Genomic DNA, 16,027 nt, shown 5'->3' with positions numbered 1-16,027 from the left:
TTAACAAGAGATGCTGTGCATTACTTGATAATGAACCCTCCCAGAGTGTTCTGCCCTCCCAGGGCAGTGCCCTTGTGTGACCTGCCCGTGCAGGTAATGGGCTTAGCACTCTCTTTCCTCCCATGCCAATCTCACACCTCCAGTGCCACCTGCCCTCCATCCCTCTTCCCAGCCATGTCTTGGTCTGTGATGGACCGGATGCCCAGGATGTCTGTGACAGAGTGTGAAGAGGCCCAGGCCCTAGGCACTGTCATGGTGCTGGGCATGGAGTGTATGCCATGGTGGCCAGCTCCCTTGGCTGGAGATGTGATGGCGCTGGGGTAGAAGTACAAGTGGTTGTAGAAGAGGGCTGGCTGTGGCACATGGTGGTGTGACCTGCTGTGTCCATCCATTTGTAAGCACTGCTGGGATAAAGCATCAATCTTGTTTCGCAGGATCAGCTGATGGAACGTACTGAGAGCACGTTGTACTTGTCGCAAACCCTGTATGTCAGCAGTTTGTCCAAGATCTCCCAGGCGAAGAAGCCGGGTCTTGCAACTTGCGCTTGTGCTTGACCACTGTAGGGTTTATGACCCGGGGCTCGCTGCCACCGATAGCCCAGGTAGGATGGAGCCTGTCTCATTGTAGTGGGCCAGGATCTTGCTGACAAAGCTGTGGGACACCCTCAGCTGGCGAATGATGTCACAAAGTCAGATGCCGAGCTAGGTCTACCTGGGTTCCCTAGAGCCCACCCAGGGCACCGAGTGTGCATGTTGAGGCCCCCTCAGTCCAAGCCAACTCCCCACCTTCTGTGGGAGCCAACATTGCTCTCACGCACAGGGAGCTGCTGGAAATGCAGTTCCCTGTGTGTGGGTGCAATACTTTCATCTGAAAGATGAAAACTCTAATATTTCTGTAGCCCCGGGCAGATACTATAACCCCTGGGGGAAAAGGCCACTGTTTTTTTTAATTTAGCACCCAGAGAGGTGGTGGTCCCCGGAGCTTGGTTATAATTTACTTGAGCCACGGGGAGGTGTTGGTACCCAGGGCATAAATACGCCCTTGGAGAGAGGCCCCTGTGTCTCCAGTACCAGGCCCTCCTGGGGGTTACATTAAAATTCACATCTACATTCATGAGTATACGAGAATCTCGCTGTGAATTTAAAAAAAATGCTTTTTTGTCCTGCCAGCGTCCCTCTGGAACCAAGGACCCAGGCTAGGGAGTTAGGGTATTCATACCCTCCCCCCCCAAGATGACTATCAACACTTCCTGGTTGAAGTGTTGTCAGCCAATTTGAGCTCTGCATATCTTTGCCCGAGCTCGCCATTATTCGTGAAGGCTTCCCACTCTGGACATCCAAAATTTGACTTTCCTTCAATTTATCACAAACTACTATGCGGATTACCATCAAATAACAATAAGTGTGATCTGTGTAACAATATCTACCTTTCTACCAAACTCGGTGTAATTCCATTTAGTAGTTCGGACTTTAAGCGTGTCTAAAGACTCCATGGGAATAAACACATGAACACACAATTTTTTTTTTACCCTCCCCCTTTCTCAGTCCCCAGTTGATGTATCACCCCAAAACGTTCCATGGACAACTAACATTACTGGCACACTTTTTGAGGGAAGTTTCATGATATTTCGTCAAACGGTGCCATAGTTATAGGCAAGTCAAAAAACACTTTTCCTAAGGAAACTAGGTCCAAAATATAACTACCTACTGGCGACAGGCAGTAGGTATAATGTATGTATTGTGTATATATATATGTGAACAAGGGCTGCATAGCCCAAAACGCGTCATGGTTGGTTGTACCACTAAGACAACTTCCCCGTGTGTGGCATCTCCTTCGGGGGCAACCTTTTTCGTTGGGATTATAGCGGCCTGCCCGGTCGCGGAGGTGCCCTGCCGTTGTTATGCGGATTTCAAATTTGGTAACCACCAGACAAACAAGAGCGGAGAAGGCCGCTTAGTTGGACTTTTAAAAGACCGATGTGATGGTAATGTGTTCTTCTCCTAACCCACTTGGGAATTACAATGAAGAAATTTGTAAGAAAATGGGCAACCACTTGGATTGAATATGTTTATGAACTTCAGAGACCAGCATGCCCTGGGGCATCCGCCCATGGGGGAGGGACTCTTAAAAGATTGAAATGAGCCTTCGGCAACTGCCGTTTTTTTCACTAATCTTTGGCCCGTGATCAAGAGTACAGTGGTATTCGAAACGTGTTGGGCTCTGATAACTGCTGAAAGAGTTCACATCGTTGCTGCACGGCTGTCTGCTAATAAAGGCTGTTACAACTTCCCCGCGTGTGGCATCTCCTTTGGGGGCAACCTTTTTCGTTGGGATTATAGCGGCCTGCCCGGTCGCGGAGGTGCCCTGCCGTTGTTATGCGGATTTCGAGTTTGGTAACCACCAGACAAACAAGAGCGGAGAAGGCCGCTTAGTTGGACTTTTAAAAGACCGATGTGATGGTAATGTGTTCTTCTCCTAACCCACTTGGGAATTACAATGAAGAAATTTGTAAGAAAATCGGCAACCACTTGGATTGAATATGTTTAAGCTTTCCTGTTTTCAGTTTCTATTTTTGGTAAATTCTGGTGGGGTTTTTTCAGTGTTTTCAATATCTTAAAAAACAGTTGTTATCAGTGGTTACACATTTTCGCGCCACTAAAAACAACAGAAAAAGAGTTTTTCCGGTGTTTATGGAACGTTTTGATTTTATTAATGCTTGCTTTCTGCACTGAAGGAACATGGTATATAGACAGTGTACTTATAGTGTATATGAGGTCCAAATAGATTTTTGCAAATTATTCTTATTGTAGTACACCATACAATACTTCTTCAGTGAGTCTTTGGGTCATGTGCGCTCGCTCTTTCCTTCCCATGTAATATTCTGTGAAAAGCCCCTCTCAGCATTCATAGCCCCTTGGGCTGAGAACCATCAGCTAAGGGACACAGTTGGGATGACTCTTTCTTTGATGCCACATTAAGCACAAAATGATAAATTAAGGCGTTTTAGTTCCTGTGAATAAGAAAACAGTGCACCAGAATGGACTAAAAAGTCAATAGCATCCCTCATTAAGTCTGGAGATGGTAAAGATGCTTTCAGCATACCATCTAACAAGTGGCAAGGATCTCCTACAGGGAATCACTTCAGTTCGGGTATCAATTTTGACAGGTCATCACACAACTTTTTTATATACGTAGCTGAATCACTGCAAATACAAACAATATCACTCCAATCTTTGTTGAACTTGGATAGAACCTTTTTTGCAGAGCATTACAAGTGACACTGAGTTCAATGCTTTCCACAAGTCTGGTATTATGTTTTCACCACTATCCCAGATGCTTGGTGATATATATACTTTTCACTATACCTTGCATTGAATGTTTAAAGCCGGAGGTGTTGGCAATTCAACTACTATCAATACTGACCCACTAGAAACTATGATCTGATGTGTTAAGGTTTTTTACCCATTTTCTGTGGGTAAATGTGATGACACATATTAGGAAAGATTTTTATGAAACCAGCCATTTTACCTATCAGTGAAAGAATCAAATGCAGCCAAAATATCAAATATGAGTTTGATATTTTCTGATTCTCTACAGTTTATAAAATAATTAAACTAGACCTAAAACATGAAACTAAACCCTGTAACTTTAGACCAAAGGCCACAAAACTGAAAAAAGTAAAAGGAAGAAGAAACAACATTTTAGTGGCATCCCTAAAGAACAAAACTCAAGCAGAATAATGTTAGCCAGTCTTCCTTACTGCTAGCTTGTATAACAAAGTTCCATTGTATTGACACCTTCAGGAAGAGAAAAATCCCTCTTTCACTCTCTTTTTCCTTTCGTGGAATGGCATTTAGTTTGTGGTTGTGCAGGTGTTTTTTCAGTGTTTATATGTTTTCACCGGTGAGGGCTATTTAGCTTTCAGGGGGGGTTTATCAGTTATTATAGGTTTAAACCTAAAACCCCACAGCCTAAATATGTTTATGAACTACAGAGACCAGCATGCCCTGGGGCATCCGCCCATGGGGGAGGGACTCTTAAAACATTGAAATGAGCCTTCTGCAACTGCCGTTTTTTTCTCTAATCTTTGGCCCGTGATCAAGAGTACAGTGGTATTCGAAACGCGTTGGGCTCTGATAACTGCTGAAAGAGTTCACATCGTTGCTGCATGGCTGTCTGCTAATAAAGGCTGTTTCAACTTCCCCGCGTGTGGCATCTCCTTCGGGGGCAACCTTTTTCGTTGGGATTATAGCGGCCTGCCCGGTCGCGGAGGTGCCCTGCCGTTGTTATGCGTATTTCGAGTTTGGTAACCACCAGACAAACAAGAGCGGAGAAGGCCGCTTAGTTGGACTTTTAAAAGACCGATGTGATATTGATGTGTTCTTCTCCTAACCCACTTGGGAATTACAATGAAGAAATTTGTAAGAAAATCGGCAACCACTTGGATTGAATATGTTTATGAACCACAGAGACCAGCATGCCCTGGGGCATCCGCCCATGGGGGAGGGACTCTTAAAACATTGAAATGAGCCTTCGGCAACTGCCGTTTTTTTCACTAATCTTTGGCCCGTGATCAAGAGTACAGTGGTATTCGAAACGCGTTGGGCTCTGATAACTGCTGAAAGAGTTCACATCGTTGCTGCACGGCTGTCTGCTAATAAAGGCTGTTACAACTTCCCCGCGTGTGGCATCTCCTTCGGGGGCAACCTTTTTCGTTGGGATATATATATATATATATATATACATATTTCAAACCTTTTCCTTCTCGGGAAACAAATAGGTCGCACTCCGGTGATGGTACAAAGTTAAAGGTTATTTATTCCATAAATCTCCAAAAGAAAAACACACCAACGCGTTTTGAACTCCCCTGAGTTCTTGATCACGGTATATATATATATATACATATACATAAAGTGTGTAACCCTATATTGCAACAGAATTGTCTAGCACAGAGGAAGATTTCTTAAGAGCATATTTTGCAACAGCAAATGGTGTCACTCAAACTTAGCTAAGCCAATGACAGAAATGGGCAAATCTTGTGCCCCATGCTGTATGTGTTGGTGGACAGAAGCAACATGTGAATGACACTACCACCGACTAATTGATGAAGAGGGCTGACCAAAAGTCCCTGCAAGTAGGCATGAATAATATATTTATATTTTTTTATTAAAAATAAAAGTTCTTGGCTAACGTCAGACCTGGAATCACAATTTGGTTACAATGTCTTGTTAGATGCCGAATAGGGATTATCGCACAAACTCGTAATGAGGCTCACAGTTTCAGAGTAGCAGCAGTGTGCATCAGTATTGTTAGATTTCGAGTTAGTGAAGCCTTTACCTGCTGAAGTCCAAATTTGTGGATTGAGCCTGTCTGTCTCCTAGGAGGTTCTGAACAGGAGCAAGCAGCTCCCCAAACCCCGCCCCCAGGCCAGCAGACCATTGGCTATTCAGCTACCAGGCAAGTCTGAGCCCTCCCCTCACACCAGCCCAGGCCCCTAAGGCCTTGCTGGGTGCACCCCCAAATCATTCTCCTCCATCTTGTGAGTTGCAGCCTACAGGTGGCCCAGATTGCAGTGAGCAGAGTCCAGGAAGTGGTAAGGAGACAGACTAGTGCTGTCTCTTCCCAAGACAAAAAGCTGTTTAAAAAACGATTTTCACTTTCTGTGCTTACTGTCTATGCCTGTGGTTGTTACAGTTTAAAATTTGTAGTTTTAGCCTGCCTGTAATTGCATATTTTATCACCTGTGTTGTGTTTTAAATGTGTGGTTTTCCCTGCCCATGATTGCCTTCATTTAGTGTGTTGAATTGTGGGATTTGCAGTCCAACCTCTGTAGTTTGCCCCTCTAATTCCTTGGTGACAAATCAGTTTTCCCTCCAAATTTCTCCTTTGCTCTGTGCTTAGGCCTGTGTGCTCAAACAGTGCACCCCCAGCCTCCATTTTGTGTTCACAAGCCAGTGAGGCCAGCCCCCCTGCCTCCCCCCTCCCCCCCTCCCAGCAACAGGGATTTTCTACATCAGAGGGTGCTTCTGTGAGCTGTTGAAACTGTATTTACTGGGGCCTGTGCACTTCGTTTTTTGGCCAGCAGGGGGAGTAAAGCTTTATTCAATCAGTATTGTTAGATTTCGAGTTAGTGAAGCCTTTACCTGCTGAAGTCCAAATTTGTGGATTGAGCCTGTCTGTCTCCTAGGAGATTCTGAACAGGAGCAAGCAGCTCCCCAAACCCCGCCCCCAGGCCAGCAGACCATTGGCTATTCAGCTACCAGGCAAGTCTGAGCCCTCCCCTCACACCAGCCCAGGCCCCTAAGGCCTTGCTGGGTGCACCCCCAAATCATTCTCCTCCATCTTATGAGTTGCAGCCTACATGTGGCCCAGATTGCAGTGAGCAGAGTCCAGGAAGTGGTAAGGAGACAGACTAGTGCTGTCTCTTCCCAAGACAAAAAGCTGTTTAAAAAACGATTTTCACTTTCTGTGCTTACTGTCTATGCCTGTGGTTGTTACAGTTTAAAATTTGTAGTTTTAGCCTGCCTGTAATTGCATATTTTATCACCTGTGTTGTGTTTTAAATGTGTGGTTTTCCCTGCCCATGATTGCCTTCATTTAGTGTGTTGAATTGTGGGATTTGCAGTCCAACCTCTGTAGTTTGCCCCTCTAATTCCTTGGTGACAAATCAGTTTTCCCTCCAAATTTCTCCTTTGCTCTGTGCTTAGGCCTGTGTGCTCAAACAGTGCACCCCCAGCCTCCATTTTGTGTTCACAAGCCAGTGAGGCCAGCCTCCCTGCCTCCCCCCTCCCCCCCTCCCAGCAACAGGGATTTTCTACATCAGAGGGTGCTTCTGTGAGCTGTTGAAACTGTATTTACTGGGGCCTGTGCACTTCGTTTTTTGGCCAGCAGGGGGAGTAAAGCTTTATTCAATCAGTATTGTTAGATTTCGAGTTAGTGAAGCCTTTACCTGCTGAAGTCCAAATTTGTGGATTGAGCCTGTCTGTCTCCTAGGAGATTCTGAACAGGAGCAAGCAGCTCCCCAAACCCCGCCCCCAGGCCAGCAGACCATTGGCTATTCAGCTACCAGGCAAGTCTGAGCCCTCCCCTCACACCAGCCCAGGCCCCTAAGGCCTTGCTGGGTGCACCCCCAAATCATTCTCCTCCATCTTGTGAGTTGCAGCCTACAGGTGGCCCAGATTGCAGTGAGCAGAGTCCAGGAAGTGGTAAGGAGACAGACTAGTGCTGTCTCTTCCCAAGACAAAAAGCTGTTTAAAAAACGATTTTCACTTTCTGTGCTTACTGTCTATGCCTGTGGTTGTTACAGTTTAAAATTTGTAGTTTTAGCCTGCCTGTAATTGCATATTTTATCACCTGTGTTGTGTTTTAAATGTGTGGTTTTCCCTGCCCATGATTGCCTTCATTTAGTGTGTTGAATTGTGGGATTTGCAGTCCAACCTCTGTAGTTTGCCCCTCTAATTTCTTGGTGACAAATCAGTTTTCCCTCCAAATTTCTCCTTTGCTCTGTGCTTAGGCCTGTGTGCTCAAACAGTGCACCCCCAGCCTCCATTTTGTGTTCACAAGCCAGTGAGGCCAGCCCCCCTGCCTCCCCCCTCCCCCCCTCCCAGCAACAGGGATTTTCTACATCAGAGGGTGCTTCTGTGAGCTGTTGAAACTGTATTTACTGGGGCCTGTGCACTTCGTTTTTTGGCCAGCAGGGGGAGTAAAGCTTTATTCAATCAGTATTGTTAGATTTCGAGTTAGTGAAGCCTTTACCTGCTGAAGTCCAAATTTGTGGATTGAGCCTGTCTGTCTCCTAGGAGATTCTGAACAGGAGCAAGCAGCTCCCCAAACCCCGCCCCCAGGCCAGCAGACCATTGGCTATTCAGCTACCAGGCAAGTCTGAGCCCTCCCCTCACACCAGCCCAGGCCCCTAAGGCCTTGCTGGGTGCACCCCCAAATCATTCTCCTCCATCTTGTGAGTTGCAGCCTACATGTGGCCCAGATTGCAGTGAGCAGAGTCCAGGAAGTGGTAAGGAGACAGACTAGTGCTGTCTCTTCCCAAGACAAAAAGCTGTTTAAAAAACGATTTTCACTTTCTGTGCTTACTGTCTATGCCTGTGGTTGTTACAGTTTAAAATTTGTAGTTTTAGCCTGCCTGTAATTGCATATTTTATCACCTGTGTTGTGTTTTAAATGTGTGGTTTTCCCTGCCCATGATTGCCTTCATTTAGTGTGTTGAATTGTGGGATTTGCAGTCCAACCTCTGTAGTTTGCCCCTCTAATTCCTTGGTGACAAATCAGTTTTCCCTCCAAATTTCTCCTTTGCTCTGTGCTTAGGCCTGTGTGCTCAAACAGTGCACCCCCAGCCTCCATTTTGTGTTCACAAGCCAGTGAGGCCAGCCCCCCTGCCTCCCCCCTCCCCCCTCCCAGCAACAGGGATTTTCTACATCAGAGGGTGCTTCTGTGAGCTGTTGAAACTGTATTTACTGGGGCCTGTGCACTTCGTTTTTTGGCCAGCAGGGGGAGTAAAGCTTTATTCAATCAGTATTGTTAGATTTCGAGTTAGTGAAGCCTTTACCTGCTGAAGTCCAAATTTGTGGATTGAGCCTGTCTGTCTCCTAGGAGATTCTGAACAGGAGCAAGCAGCTCCCCAAACCCCGCCCCCAGGCCAGCAGACCATTGGCTATTCAGCTACCAGGCAAGTCTGAGCCCTCCCCTCACACCAGCCCAGGCCCCTAAGGCCTTGCTGGGTGCACCCCCAAATCATTCTCCTCCATCTTATGAGTTGCAGCCTACATGTGGCCCAGATTGCAGTGAGCAGAGTCCAGGAAGTGGTAAGGAGACAGACTAGTGCTGTCTCTTCCCAAGACAAAAAGCTGTTTAAAAAACGATTTTCACTTTCTGTGCTTACTGTCTATGCCTGTGGTTGTTACAGTTTAAAATTTGTAGTTTTAGCCTGCCTGTAATTGCATATTTTATCACCTGTGTTGTGTTTTAAATGTGTGGTTTTCCCTGCCCATGATTGCCTTCATTTAGTGTGTTGAATTGTGGGATTTGCAGTCCAACCTCTGTAGTTTGCCCCTCTAATTCCTTGGTGACAAATCAGTTTTCCCTCCAAATTTCTCCTTTGCTCTGTGCTTAGGCCTGTGTGCTCAAACAGTGCACCCCCAGCCTCCATTTTGTGTTCACAAGCCAGTGAGGCCAGCCTCCCTGCCTCCCCCCTCCCCCCCTCCCAGCAACAGGGATTTTCTACATCAGAGGGTGCTTCTGTGAGCTGTTGAAACTGTATTTACTGGGGCCTGTGCACTTCGTTTTTTGGCCAGCAGGGGGAGTAAAGCTTTATTCAATCAGTATTGTTAGATTTCGAGTTAGTGAAGCCTTTACCTGCTGAAGTCCAAATTTGTGGATTGAGCCTGTCTGTCTCCTAGGAGATTCTGAACAGGAGCAAGCAGCTCCCCAAACCCCGCCCCCAGGCCAGCAGACCATTGGCTATTCAGCTACCAGGCAAGTCTGAGCCCTCCCCTCACACCAGCCCAGGCCCCTAAGGCCTTGCTGGGTGCACCCCCAAATCATTCTCCTCCATCTTGTGAGTTGCAGCCTACAGGTGGCCCAGATTGCAGTGAGCAGAGTCCAGGAAGTGGTAAGGAGACAGACTAGTGCTGTCTCTTCCCAAGACAAAAAGCTGTTTAAAAAACGATTTTCACTTTCTGTGCTTACTGTCTATGCCTGTGGTTGTTACAGTTTAAAATTTGTAGTTTTAGCCTGCCTGTAATTGCATATTTTATCACCTGTGTTGTGTTTTAAATGTGTGGTTTTCCCTGCCCATGATTGCCTTCATTTAGTGTGTTGAATTGTGGGATTTGCAGTCCAACCTCTGTAGTTTGCCCCTCTAATTTCTTGGTGACAAATCAGTTTTCCCTCCAAATTTCTCCTTTGCTCTGTGCTTAGGCCTGTGTGCTCAAACAGTGCACCCCCAGCCTCCATTTTGTGTTCACAAGCCAGTGAGGCCAGCCCCCCTGCCTCCCCCCTCCCCCCCTCCCAGCAACAGGGATTTTCTACATCAGAGGGTGCTTCTGTGAGCTGTTGAAACTGTATTTACTGGGGCCTGTGCACTTCGTTTTTTGGCCAGCAGGGGGAGTAAAGCTTTATTCAATCAGTATTGTTAGATTTCGAGTTAGTGAAGCCTTTACCTGCTGAAGTCCAAATTTGTGGATTGAGCCTGTCTGTCTCCTAGGAGATTCTGAACAGGAGCAAGCAGCTCCCCAAACCCCGCCCCCAGGCCAGCAGACCATTGGCTATTCAGCTACCAGGCAAGTCTGAGCCCTCCCCTCACACCAGCCCAGGCCCCTAAGGCCTTGCTGGGTGCACCCCCAAATCATTCTCCTCCATCTTGTGAGTTGCAGCCTACATGTGGCCCAGATTGCAGTGAGCAGAGTCCAGGAAGTGGTAAGGAGACAGACTAGTGCTGTCTCTTCCCAAGACAAAAAGCTGTTTAAAAAACGATTTTCACTTTCTGTGCTTACTGTCTATGCCTGTGGTTGTTACAGTTTAAAATTTGTAGTTTTAGCCTGCCTGTAATTGCATATTTTATCACCTGTGTTGTGTTTTAAATGTGTGGTTTTCCCTGCCCATGATTGCCTTCATTTAGTGTGTTGAATTGTGGGATTTGCAGTCCAACCTCTGTAGTTTGCCCCTCTAATTCCTTGGTGACAAATCAGTTTTCCCTCCAAATTTGTCCTTTGCTCTGTGCTTAGGCCTGTGTGCTCAAACAGTGCACCCCCAGCCTCCATTTTGTGTTCACAAGCCAGTGAGGCCAGCCCCCCTGCCTCCCCCCTCCCCCCACCCCTCCCCCCTCCCAGCAACAGGGATTTTCTACATCAGAGGGTGCTTCTGTGAGCTGTTGAAACTGTATTTACTGGGGTCTGTGCACTTCGTTTTTTGGCCAGCAGGGGGAGTAAAGCTTTATTCAATCAGTATTGTTAGATTTCGAGTTAGTGAAGCCTTTACCTGCTGAAGTCCAAATTTGTGGATTGAGCCTGTCTGTCTCCTAGGAGATTCTGAACAGGAGCAAACAGCTTCCAACTCCCTGGCCAGCAAACCTTGTCTGAGGTTGCTGGGACCTTATATGGTGTGCTAGTGGTTGGCACATGTGTACACTGATTGGTGGTTTTACCAGGTATTTCTATTGGGTTAGGGTTAATGTCCTCATTGGTTGGGTATTTGAGGGTTCTGATTGGTTTCTCGGTCTGTGATTCTATCATTGCAGGGTTGGGACTAGGGCTAGGGTTAGAGCTTTAATTGGAAGTAGTGATTAGGGTTTCTGGTGTGATTGGTTGTTGGACCAGTTGTGGGACTAAGAGTAGGGTTAGGCTTTCTATTGGAAGTAGGGACTAGGGCTACTTGTACCAGTGGCTGCTTTGACTTGGGTTGGGACTACTGATGGGGCTAGGGCCTTTATTGGACGTAGAGATCAGGGTTTTTGAAATGAATGGATACTTGGACTAGGGTTAAGATTGGCTGCAAGGTCCTGGTCTCCTATTGGTTCTAGATGCTAGGGCTAGTGTTTTGATTGGATAGTGTTAGGGCTAGGGTTCCCATTGGCTGAAGGGGTCACCTGATTACTAGGGCTACAAAAAAGGCCAGGCTTAGGGCGTCTCAGCCCGGGCGTCGAGGCTAAGGGTGTAGAGGACAAGGGTAGTTGCCTGTTTGGGCCTGTTCAAGCCTGGTCGGGACTAGGGCCAGAAATGCTGCCCTTATTCTCATTTAACAATACCCAGCCCATACCATCCACAACGACAAATAGAGCAATACACTCACACCAAATGTACACCACGCACAACGCAATGCACAGATTAATGTACCAGCATGCACTACAAACCCAACCAAACCACATCTACACACCCTACTATCCCAACTACCACACATATCCACCATCACCCACAAACAGTACACAACTCTATCCGATACCACTAACCAATACACTCATCACTAACACAACGCCAATCAACACCATAAATAACTACATCCCACTCAGACACACTCTCCCTGCTGTAATTACACCTAACAGTCCACCTTTTATCACTAACAAATATATAATGATTCTTCCATCAGTTGTCCAACAAACACCCTCCTCTCCCTTCTACCATAATAACACTAACACACAACACACACACTGCACACCACCTCACTTTGTAACTCTTGAAACAAACCAGGCTAAGATAAACACTCTCGCCTCTACTTCATTCACTCCTACACACAACATACACTTTACACATAAACACATCACCACCCCCTCTACGTCACACCCTCCTCTCACAAACAATACTACACAACCAAATCAGGTGCATGAAACATATACATCAGCACCCCTTTTCACCACACCTCAAAAGCGAAACATATCACACACACCAGCACAACAAGATCTTCAGAGCGCAACACCTCATAATACTTACCATCACAAAATACTTACATATACCCACCTTTCAAACCACACAAAGGAACACACTCCAATGCCAAGCTTTCACTCTTCCACCACACCTAACACAGATACAGCAATACAGCACCTCTCTTCTAACCGCCTCTCATCCATTGGACAATTTAAAACATTACGACATGACCCACATGCTGCACCACCTCCCCTGACTCATACACCTTCCACCTTCAACAAACGCAAAAAATATAAGCAACATGCCACACCTCACAACTTTGCTTCCCCAAGTCTACCGCACAACAATGTTACACCACAAAAGCAACAGAGCACTCCAACTCATTCTCAAACACCATCTCCAACACATACACATGCAGACCCATCAAAATGCCTTCTTAGCATTCTGGATGAGGAACACGATACAGAACAGCTACACGATTGCTATCCTATTACAGCTAATACCAGCACTAAAAACACACCTGCTACACACCCACACAATACTGATCACTCTCCTACAAAACAAAGTCCCACTATCACAAAAGGCCACTATCTACACTGTCTACTAATAAATGCTCGATCCCTCTCTAAAAACAAGCATCACATCTACGACCTTCTCACCGATGCAAAACCAGACATACTATTCATAACCGAATCATGGTTGGGAGAGGATATGGCTCCAGTCCTGCATGAAGCCATTCCTCTAGGCTATCAAATAATCACCCAAAATCGTATAGCCAAAAAAGGAGGTGGTCTAGCTGTTGTATTCAGGCAAACAATAAATATCACTAAAATTGACAACATCTCCATAAAGAATTGTGAGGCTCTTCTAACAAGATGCAATCCTACACCGTCTTCCACCTGTAACTTCCTGCTCCTTTACAGACCTCCACCTAGCAAGGCAACATTCCCAGACGCACTTCTAGACACAGTTTCAAATCTGATAACAATACACTCCAACCTGTGCATTCTGGGTGACCTTAACATTTGGTTTGATAAAACCAATATGACCCATCCGAAAACAATAATCACTGGCCTAGACGCATTGAACCTGCATCAGATTGTCCCCAATCCGACACACATCGCTGGACATATCCTAGATGTCATTTTTGCTAATACTGAACTAGTTACCTTTCAAACTATAACTCCAGTCACATGGTCAGACCACCACTTGCTTGCTTTCCAACATAAAACAACACTAAGCAACTCACCTAAAACTACCTTACATCCATCCACCTATCGGCCGTGGAACAAACTCAATTTGGAACACTTGGAAACACAACTAACATCCAGTATAAATCTGGAAACCATAAATTCTGTTCAGAATCTATACGAGTGGCTACAGGAAGCTTTTGACATCCTGATACCACTCAAAACCACACAACAGAACAAAAGGAAAAAAGCGCCTTGGAGAAACATAGAAATAAAAAACATAAAACAACAAATTAGAAAGCTGCAACGTACCTGGCTCAAAACAAACGCCAAACAAGACAAACTTCACCTACAAAAAATTAACAGATTATATAAGTCTGCTATCAAAAAAGCTAAAAAAAGGTACTATTCAGACAGAATTCAAAACGCTAAATGTGCAAATAAAGAATTCTATAAAATACTCAATGAATTTCGAAAACCAAATTGCCTAGAAGGAACTCATCCTGTTACTCAAGATTTCACAGACAAACTGGCAAATCATTACAAGGACAAAGCAGACACGTTGGACTCGTACTTACAACAGAAACAAAGCACCAGCACTAACCCTTGTTCAAAACAACTATCCAAGAATGCTCTAATCAAGCCTCTCCGTTCCTTCCAACACATCTCACACGATGAATTTATGGACCTGGTCAAAGCAAGCAGGCCTGCCGGCAGCCCTTCTGACCCCTGTCCGCCACAAACTTTCAAGACAATTCTTTTATCAACGTCTGCTGCCATTCCAGTAAGAAGAATCATCAACGATTCCTTAACTACTGGAATATTTCCAGAAGAACTCAAAAAGTCATACATACGCCCTTTACTGAAGAAAACAAACTTGGACCCGCTGAACACCGAAAACTACAGACCCATTACAAATGGACCTTTCCTGGGCAAACTGATAGAAAGAGCAGCGTTCGCCCAGATGTCCCAATTCATTGAAGAGAATGACATACTTTCAGATTTCCAAACAGGATTCCGTCCGGGAAGAGGCACTGAATCTTCCCTCCTTGCCATCTGGGATGACCTAAAGAATACAGTTGACCGCAACGGGGTTGCTGCGCTACTCCTCTTGGACCTCTCAGCAGCCTTTGACACGGTTGACCATGACACTCTGAAACAAAGACTTTATGAAGCCGGCATAGAGGGAACTGCTCTAGACTGGATCGCGTCCTACCTTCGAAACAGAACTAATGTCATCCACACCCCACCTTTCTCGTCCAAACCGTACTCCACAAAAGCAGGGGTCCCTCAAGGTTCTATCATCTCGCCCATGCTTTTCAACATCTACATGAAGTATTTACCAGTACTGATCAATAAATTTCACCTCACGTGCTACAACTATGCAGATGACACGCAAATACTCCTTCAACTGGAATGCCCCAAAGACATTGGAAAATCACCAGTTTTCAGCTGTCTCAGAGCCGTGGATCAGTGGATGACTTGGAGCCATCTCAAATTGAATGCTTCAAAAACTGAAATACTCACGTGTGGCGATTGGAAAAATTACAACCCGCTTGCCGCATGGCCTGATGAACTGGGATCACTGCCTAAAGTATCGAAGGAAGTAAGAAACCTCGGAATGACCATGGACTCCAAGCTGTCGATGAATGTCCAAGTAAATAAACTAGCAAGATCAAGCTTTGCTACTATAAAAACGCTGCGACGAATTTTCCCTCATTTGGGATTTCCACACAAGGTCCAAGCTACCATCTCCCTTGTTCTATCCAAACTCGATTACGCCAATAGCCTCTACCACGGATCACCTTTAACGACCATGAAAAGACTACAACGGATTCAGAACTCGGCTGCCAGACTACTCCTGCATATCAAACCACGAGACCACATCTCCCCTGCCTTGAAAGCCCTGCATTGGTTACCGGTTGCCAGAAGATCCACGTTCAAGCTGCTTTGTATTACCCACAAAGCAATACATGGAGTAGGACCACTCTTCATCAGGAATAAAATCACCAAACACATTCAACAAAGGAACCTACGCTCTAAAGGAGCATCTCGCCTCAAAATCCCACCATACAAGAAAAAAACAATGGGTGGCACATCCTTCTCTGTTCAAGCAGCCAAACTATGGAACTCTTTACCCCCCAACATAAGATCCACCGACAACCACCTTATCTTCAGAAAACTACTCAAGATCTGGCTCTTCCCCACATAGGTACCATACGGAAATAGAAATTTACAGCATATCCCTCTGTATATAAGCATTTGTTTTCACTATAGATATGTATCTATCTTTGTGTATTACTTTATAAAACATGTAAAACAATTATGTTGTTAAGAGAAGAAAAAAAATAATAATAATAATCATCTATAAATAAAAATCATTTTTGGTCTACATGTACATACTTCCATTGTACATCTATGTACCATCCATGTACTTGGATCTGTGTGTCTGTTACTTTTCTCCTGAAA

General features: G+C 45.4%; 1 protein-coding gene and 1 pseudogene across 1 annotated transcript in view; both read right to left on the bottom strand.

Annotated features, from left to right (window-relative positions):
• The window catches only part of ADGRV1 (adhesion G protein-coupled receptor V1), a 2,034,994-nt gene that overhangs the window by 1,328,059 nt on the left and 690,908 nt on the right, over positions 1–16,027 (bottom strand). The gene's annotated exons all lie outside the window — the stretch shown is intronic.
• Positions 132–1,492, bottom strand: LOC144819113 (paired box protein Pax-9 pseudogene; annotated as a pseudogene).

The sequence above is a fragment of the Lissotriton helveticus genome, chromosome 2_1 (genome assembly GCF_964261635.1).
Source record: "Lissotriton helveticus chromosome 2_1, aLisHel1.1, whole genome shotgun sequence".
In the NCBI taxonomy this organism is placed as follows: Eukaryota; Metazoa; Chordata; class Amphibia; order Caudata; family Salamandridae; genus Lissotriton; species Lissotriton helveticus.
The sequence above is the reverse complement of the archived record's forward strand: the minus strand, read 5'-3'. Positions and strand labels throughout refer to the sequence as shown.